The following is a 7,884-nucleotide window of genomic DNA, read 5'->3' as shown; positions in this document are numbered from 1 at the left end:
TTCAATCCCCCAGCACCACATGCCAGCCAGCCCCGCCCCCTGGTGGGCTGAGCTGGCCACCCCCACAATAAATGTAAAATAAATAAATAAATAAATAAATAAATTAAAAAAAAAAAAGAAATAAAATAAATAAAAAATAGCCAGGCATGGTGACACATGTCTTGTAAAAGCAGCATTTTGGGAGGTTGAGGCAGGAGGATCACATATTTGAGCCTACCCTGAACAACTTAGGAAGACCCTGTTTTAAAATTAAAAATAAAGGGCCAGCCAAATAGCTCAGCAAATTAAAGCACCTGCAAGCAGGAGCAGGGGCTAGGGGTTTGCTCCCCGGGCCTGCTGTGAGACAGCAATTGAGACTGGGCATGATGGTGTACAAATGTAATCCTAGCTCTTGGGAGGCTGTGAACAGGAGAATCACTGTGAGTCCGATCTGGTAGTGAGACCCAGAACACTCTGTAGACCCTTCTCTAAAATACAAAAAAAAAAAAAAAAAATTAAAAAAAAAAAAAGCTGCAGTGGACTTAGCTTAGTGGGAGAGCCCTGGGTTCAATCTTAAACATGGGATAGAAGGAGGACAATAAGCCCAAGTAGTAAAAGAATGATAGCAAAAATAGATAAAAGATATGGGGGCCAGTTTTTGAGATAGCTGGTGAACTAAAGCACCTACTTAGGCAAGCATAGGGACCATGGTTAGAACCACAGCACCACATGCCATGCTGGCCCTGCCCCAGGTGTGCTGAGCTGTCTTGAGTTTGGGTGTGGTGGCGCACGCCTGTAATCCTGTGCTGGGGAGGCTGAAAGCAGGAGGATCACTACGAGTTCAAGCTCGGTGGTGAGACTCTGCAACAACCAAATACATTTTTAAAAAAAGATACAAAAATGGCTAAGAGGTATAAGAAAAAATGCTCAACATCACTGATGCAAATCTGATCCACAGTGTAGTCCTACTTCACTGTGACGACAACCGACTATTACTGAAAAGATGAAGACAACCACTACTACGTGCAGGTGGAGAGGAGCGAGCACCAGCACTGCTGCAGACGTAAACAGGCACAGCCACTAGGGAGGACTGTGTGGGACACTGAAAACACAACCCCACGTGATTCAGCCATCCTCTGAGCAGGTGCACAGCCACACCTGCAGCCACGTCTCCAACAGCTACAAAATTCAAGCATATCCTCCCACTGAGGGAGAAAAATGAGGCACGTATCTTTTACAAAAATACAGACGGTAATGAGGATCACTGTATTGGAGAAGGAGGCCACTCAGAAAGATGAGCGGCACCGGATGGCGCTCAGATGCGCAGCCGGAAGGAGGTGAGCTCGCAGCTGTGAGAGCGGGCGGCTGGTTAGCAGAGGCTGGAGAGAATGACGGGCGGAGGGGGAGAGGCCCGGCTGCAGTAGGACTGTGCTGCTAGGAGCAGAGGCTGTGGCAGGCCAATGGAAGGCAACGATGACAGGCAGTGCATCTCAAGACAGGATTCTGCACACTGTATTTTCACAACAAAGAAATGATAAATGCTGGAGACAGGTTTAACCTGATTTAAACATTACACAACAAAAAATATATCAAAATGTCCTAAGGAGGCTGGGTGGGCGTGGTGCTGTATGCCTGTACTCCCAGCATTCAAGAGGCTAGGAGTTCAAGGCCAGCCTGGACTGCATACTGAGAGCCTGCATTCAAAAAAACCCAAACCAAAACACCAACAAAACCAGCCACAAGGTCTCCCTTAAAGAAGAAAAAAAAAAAAAAAAAAAAAAAGACCCCATGTATAATCAGCATCATGAAAACTGAGACTGTCAGAAACAGAGGCGCTTGCAAGAGCTTCTGGAGGTAGGAAGACAAAGGTTCACACACTAACAGTAAGGCTGGGTGCTAAAGACCCTGAAGTTGTGCGCTAAGCTTTTTCAAGGAACTATGGGGCCGGGAGATGGCTCAGTAAAATACGCGCTTCCCTGGCAAGCGCAAGGGCCTGAGTTCAGTCCCTGGTTCAGCAAAATAAATAAATAAATAAATAAACCTATTTTTCAGTTTAGAATTGTACCCCTGGCTGAAGTGGGAGGAGGTAAGGAGGTCTGGAAAGAGTGTAGTGTCAGAATACTGGGCGTCTTCAGGCTTGAGCTTAAGGGGGGTGCAGGGCCGCACACAACACTTTATTCAATCTACAGATTCTGAATTTCAAATAAAGAACTGCTGACTTTTCATTCTGTTCAGAATTCTGTACTTTAGAATAAAGATTAACTTTTACATAGCTTCCTGTTGATCTAAATGTTATTAAGTAAAAAATGATTTAGTCTAAAATCATTACACCTTGTATTTACTCTACTAGAGATGTAATTTCCTACACTGTTCGCACATCGGGATCTGCTAGATGGTCAAGTGTTTTCGTTCAAGCAGAGCTTCCCATCACAGGAGCTGTCGAAAGCGGTACTGAACCTGAGGACTTCAACCTGGACTGGGAAGATGAACGGGAAGAATTTAATGGGACTGTTTCCAGTCTTATGATTTCATTGTTCCTTTTTTTGGGCGGAACCGGGGATTGAACTCAGGCCTTTGCGCTTGCCAGGGAAGTGCGTATTCCACTGAGCCATCTCCCCGGCCCTGATTTCATTGTTCTAAGATCACAGGAACAGAAGATACTAGAAAACACTCGAACACTGGTAATTCATAGATAAAACAATCCACGGGCACAAGAACAGTAAAATGAAAACGTCGGACAGATGTGTAGGTGCACATTTATAATCCCAGCACTCTGAAGCCTGAGGCAGGATTACCAGGAGTTTCAGGGGGTTACGTAGTGAGTTGAAGGTCATCTTTAACTATTTTTAAAAGAAAAATTCTAGCTTCATATGTGCTTAGGCCTAGACAGAGAGGCCTCATTATAAGCCTAAAGTGGCCTATCAATATGAAGGAAAAAGCTCTAAGAAACAGTAACAAAATTATTTTGGCAGTTCTAATTTACTACCCAAATTCAAGATCTGAACTCAGCACAAAATGAAGTTATGAGCTTTTCCCCTTCTGTGTGACTATCAATCACATACCACATGGAGTGCTGATTTCCATTGTTCTTTCTGAAATACCTGGCCTCGTGTAGACAATATACCAGCCATTCAGTAAGTATTTGGTTGGTGAGCTCACCATCTACCCAGGCAGCACGCCACACGAGGGACACAGGCAGGGAGCACACTGCACGCCCTAGGCCAGGCCCGAAGGGGAGGAGGGCGAGTGGAAGGCAGGTGGAGCCTGCAGCACAGCAGGTGGAAGGCAGCCACAGGCAGCACGCAGGCAGCCAGGCTTAATCACACAAAACGCACACCCAGCTCAGCAGGAGGGACAGCCGCCCCAAACCCCTTAGAAAACAATGAGGTTAGAAGTTACATACTTTAAGATACAGAAACAGAGGGAGAGTCAGTTCAGAGGGGACAGGAGTGTTTGTTAGTAAAAGCTATGGACAAAGAAGCTCCTAGATGCCTGAATCCTGAACTGACTATAGTAATACAAGAAAAACATTCCAGCCAAAACAGGAGGACCACAGGAATAATGAAACGAAAAGGTGAAACATGAGAAAGCATAGTGAGATCAGGAAAGAAATTCAGGTTGGCTAAACAAGAAACTATATTATAAATGAAGCAGGAAAATACCAGTTCTCGCTATGTTCACCAAGCCTTTTCATTTCTTCTTTTTCTGAAGACTTTTCATTAAGTATTTATTTCGTAATTTGTGTGTGTGTGTGTATATATTTAGCACAGGGCCTCCAGGGTCTCAACACCTCGATCAGATTCATAGTGATCACCGGTGTGCGGCCTCCCAAGTGCTGGCCACCACGCCCAGTCTCAAATCACATTCTCAGCATGCCCCAGGGGGCGGGACAGGCAGAGCAGGCCAGGGATCGAACTCTGGCACTTTAGTCCACTGAGCTATCTGACTAGCCCTTGACGAAGTATTAAGAATTTTTCTACTCTAGTATTCATAAGGCCCTGGGTATCATTACCTACACTGCTACAAAAACTTGTTCATTTAAAGAATAGTTGATGCACTTGTTATAATAACTACTTGTTATTGTAAGTACTTTTTAAAATTTTAGTTTTATATTCATGTTCAAAAATGTGACAGTCAAATTCACATTTTTCTTCTGTACTTACCACCACTTTTCTTAACTGGAAAATCCAATCAGAGATCTTTTTTCTTTTTTGTATTTTAGGGAAGGGTCTACAGGGTGTTCAGAGTCTTCACTACTAGATCGGACTTGCAGTGATTCTCCTGTTCGCAGCCTCCCATGTGTTGGGATTAAAGGTGTGTGCCACTACGCCCAGTCTCCATTGCTGTCTCACCAGACACTGGGAGAGGGGCTGGCACAAACCCTGGCCCCTGAACCTGGTTGCAGGCACTTTAATCCGATGAGCTATTTGGCTGGCCCAAAGATCATTTCAACAGATACCAAAGAAGACTTTGAGCAGGGTAAAAAGTTACGGTAGGAAAAACTACAGTCCATTCCACGGCTATTTGACCAGATGGGGTACTATATGCCTGCGACTCCAGCCACGGGGGAGGCTGAGGAAGGAGGACTCCAAGCTTGAGCTAAGCCTAGCCCACTTAAATCTGAGTGAAATTTTTAGTTCCACAGGGAGGAGTGGCACGGAGAGGGAAGAGAATAACGAGGGCAGACTGGGCGGAGTGTGGGTTGTGCGGCGGAGGGGCCACTGATTCAGGACAAGGCAGTGGCATGAGGTGTGCAGAAGTGAAGTCACTCGGCCTGTTCCTGTGGACCTGGTAGAGGCAAGTGGTGCACACCCTTGCTATACTACTGCTCACTCCAAATCTGCACGGTGCACAGCTGGGGCTGGGATCAGTTTGTGACAACCAATTTTCAGGAATTTTTGCAAGATTTTTTTTTTTTGAGGCAGGGTCTCACTATGTAGTGTAGGCTGGTCTTGAACTTGCGATGTAGCCCAGGATAGCTTTGATTCTCCTGCCTCAGCTTCCCAAGTACTGGGATTATAGGCATGTATCAGTACAACTCAGCCTGCAAGCTGGTTTTTAAACAATACTAAATAACAAACAATAAGAAGGGCTGAAAGATAGCTCAGTGGTCTAAACATCTTGGCAAACGCAAGGACCTGAGCTTGATCCCACGCTGTGCTGGTACCCAAATTGGGCATGATAGCGCACACCTGTAATCCCAGTGCTGGGTAGGCTGAGACAGGAGGATCACTACATGTCTGAGCTGTGTAGTGAGCCCCTGCACCAAAGAAAGAAGGAAAGAAAGGAAGGAAGGTCATTAAAAAAAATAAGCTTAAGAAAGAATTAAGATACAGTATGTATATGTACCAACTCCCCACAATGAATGTGACATATACTATGAACATCTACTAACAAGAATTTTAAAAAAACAAAAAAAAATAGTTGCAAGAGGAACACGACAAAAACAGCTTTAGGCATTCCACATTTCCTCTGCCAATGATTAAAGTATTATTTCTAGGGTTGGCCAAATAGCTCAGGGGATTAAAGCACCTGCAAGCAGGTTCAGGGGCTGTGGGTTTGATCCCCAGGCCTGTCATGCCTGTGCCAGCCCTGCCCCTGGGACAAGCTGAGATCACAACTGAGACTGGGCGTCGTGGCAAGTCCTGCTATCCTAGCTCTTGGAAGGCTGTAAACAGCGAGTCCAATTTAGTAGTGAGACCCTGAGCACCCTGTAGACCCCTCTAAAATACAAAAAAAAAGTATTATTTCTAGTTTCAATAACTACTAACTAAATCTTGATTATTTTCTTAAGTCCACCAGAAAGTAATGTTTAAATACTCTAAAGCATGAACAGCGAATCTTGGCACTATCTATGCCACTTTTAAAGATTCCTTTAGAAGTCAGCCATCAAGCGAGTCATTGTGATTTCACACAGTACCCACAGCCAACTCCTCCATCCCTCCAAGCGGCTCTTGATCCTCCCTTTAGGAGTGCTACTTGCTATGCTAATTCTACGGCCAGCAAGATGCTTAGCGAGACTAGTGAAAAGACTACTATGGGTTGTTTCAGTTCTTTGTGTTTTTGGCTTTCAACACTTTGGCATGAAACTTTTGATTTTTCCACAAAATTGATGAGGTAAACAGTTTATAAAATAGAGAAGCCAAATTAGGTAAACTTACATGTAATAGTAATTTAAATTCACTTTGCTATGGAAGACAGGTTTACTCACCTGCGGCCACATTCTGAGTATTTACCAATATTTTTTAATATTAAGGCAGCTGTTAGTCGGATGTGTTTAGTTATTGGTCCCTCTTTTTCATCCTTAAAAAGAAAGGGAAATATAAAAACAGCATAAAGACCCAAATCGCACGGGGCTCCCACCTTCACGGGCAAGGCTTTCAAGGCATGCTTACTGTAAAGTCCCGAAAGACAAGGCTTCTCGCTCCTCTCCTAAGAGCCATGAGCGCAGCGCTGGGGTGGTTTGCGATGGCCCTCTGTGCTCTGGGGGCCACACTGGTGCCCCCGGCAGCTGGCTGCCTAGGTGGACCAGAGCAGACGGTCAGTGTGGTGCTGTGCAAGCGCACGTACTCTCCCTCTCCCTCTCCCTCTCTCTCTCTCTCTCTCTCTCACACACACACACACACACACACACACACACACACACACACACGCCACGTAGCTAGCCGGCCAGCCCCAGGACATGGCTACTTTGACATTTTGGACACCTGATACATAAAAGGCCCATGGCCAACCCTTAACGGGACTGCCTGGCACTGTATTTCCAGTCTGTCATTTCAGAGCAAACAACAGACTCTCCTGGATAGCTCATCTTTAAAGTTAATATGCTGGACAGGCTGGCAAAAAAAACAACTCCAACCCAGTGTCAAAGTTATTTATGCGCAGAATCTACTGGGGAAAGACAGCTTCTGTCCGAGACAAACAGAAGGGGACCTGTGTGCGTTGCCAAGGACCTGGCTTTTTTCTAGGGATTTTTATAGAGCAAAACTACGAGGTGAGGTGTATACAAAGCAAAGCAGCATTGCTCAGAAGTGAACCGGCACAAGTCATCCAGGAAGGACCGTGGTGCATGCCTATGATCGCAGCGCCGGGAAGGCGGGAGGACAAGAGGGCCAAAGCTACGGTGGCAGGAGTATACTCCACACTACATTTCAGCCACTGCTCTCTTGCAGAATCTTGCTTTTCATTATTGTTTAATCATTCATTCGGGCTGGCCAGATAGCTCAGCAGACTAATGCGCCTGCTGAGGCAGAGCACAGAGGCCAGGGTTCCATCCCTGTCGTGCTGTGCCAGCCCCGCCCCGGAAGTGCTGAGATGACAACTGAGACCGGTGGCATGCGTCTGTAATCCCAGTGCTTGGGAGGCTGAAAACAGGAGAATCACTATGAGTCCGATCTACACAGTGAGACCCTGTACTAAATACGTATTTTAAAAAAATTCATTTGGGCTGGGGAGATGGCTCAGTGGAATAAGCGCTTCCCTGGCAATCTCAAGGGCCTGAGTTCAATCCCTGGTTCCGCCAAAACAAAAACAAAAATAAAACAACAACAACAACAACAACAAAAATTCAATCCTTTATCATTTTATAATTGTATAGAATGGAGGACTGCAGAGAGAGTTTTATACACAATCAGGCTTAAATTACTGCTGACATTTTTGGCCAAGCGGCTAACCTGTGCTACAATCCCAGAGCTCTGGGAGGCAGCCCAGGAAGAGCACTCATGAATACGTAACGTGGCTCCGACGCTATGAAAGTCCACACAGCTTTTACTATGTTCACACTATGAAGTGGGGTATTTCTGATATGAAGTTAAACAATATGATGTAAAAGTCACCTTTTAATTAAAAACCAGTGTTTGTGACATATTATAAAAATATGAAGAGCTCTATCATTATCAAATATAC

This window comes from Octodon degus, unplaced genomic scaffold, assembly GCF_000260255.1.
Source record: "Octodon degus isolate 3935 unplaced genomic scaffold, OctDeg1.0 scaffold00100, whole genome shotgun sequence".
Taxonomy (NCBI): Eukaryota; Metazoa; Chordata; class Mammalia; order Rodentia; family Octodontidae; genus Octodon; species Octodon degus.
Note: the sequence above shows the minus strand (reverse complement) of the source record.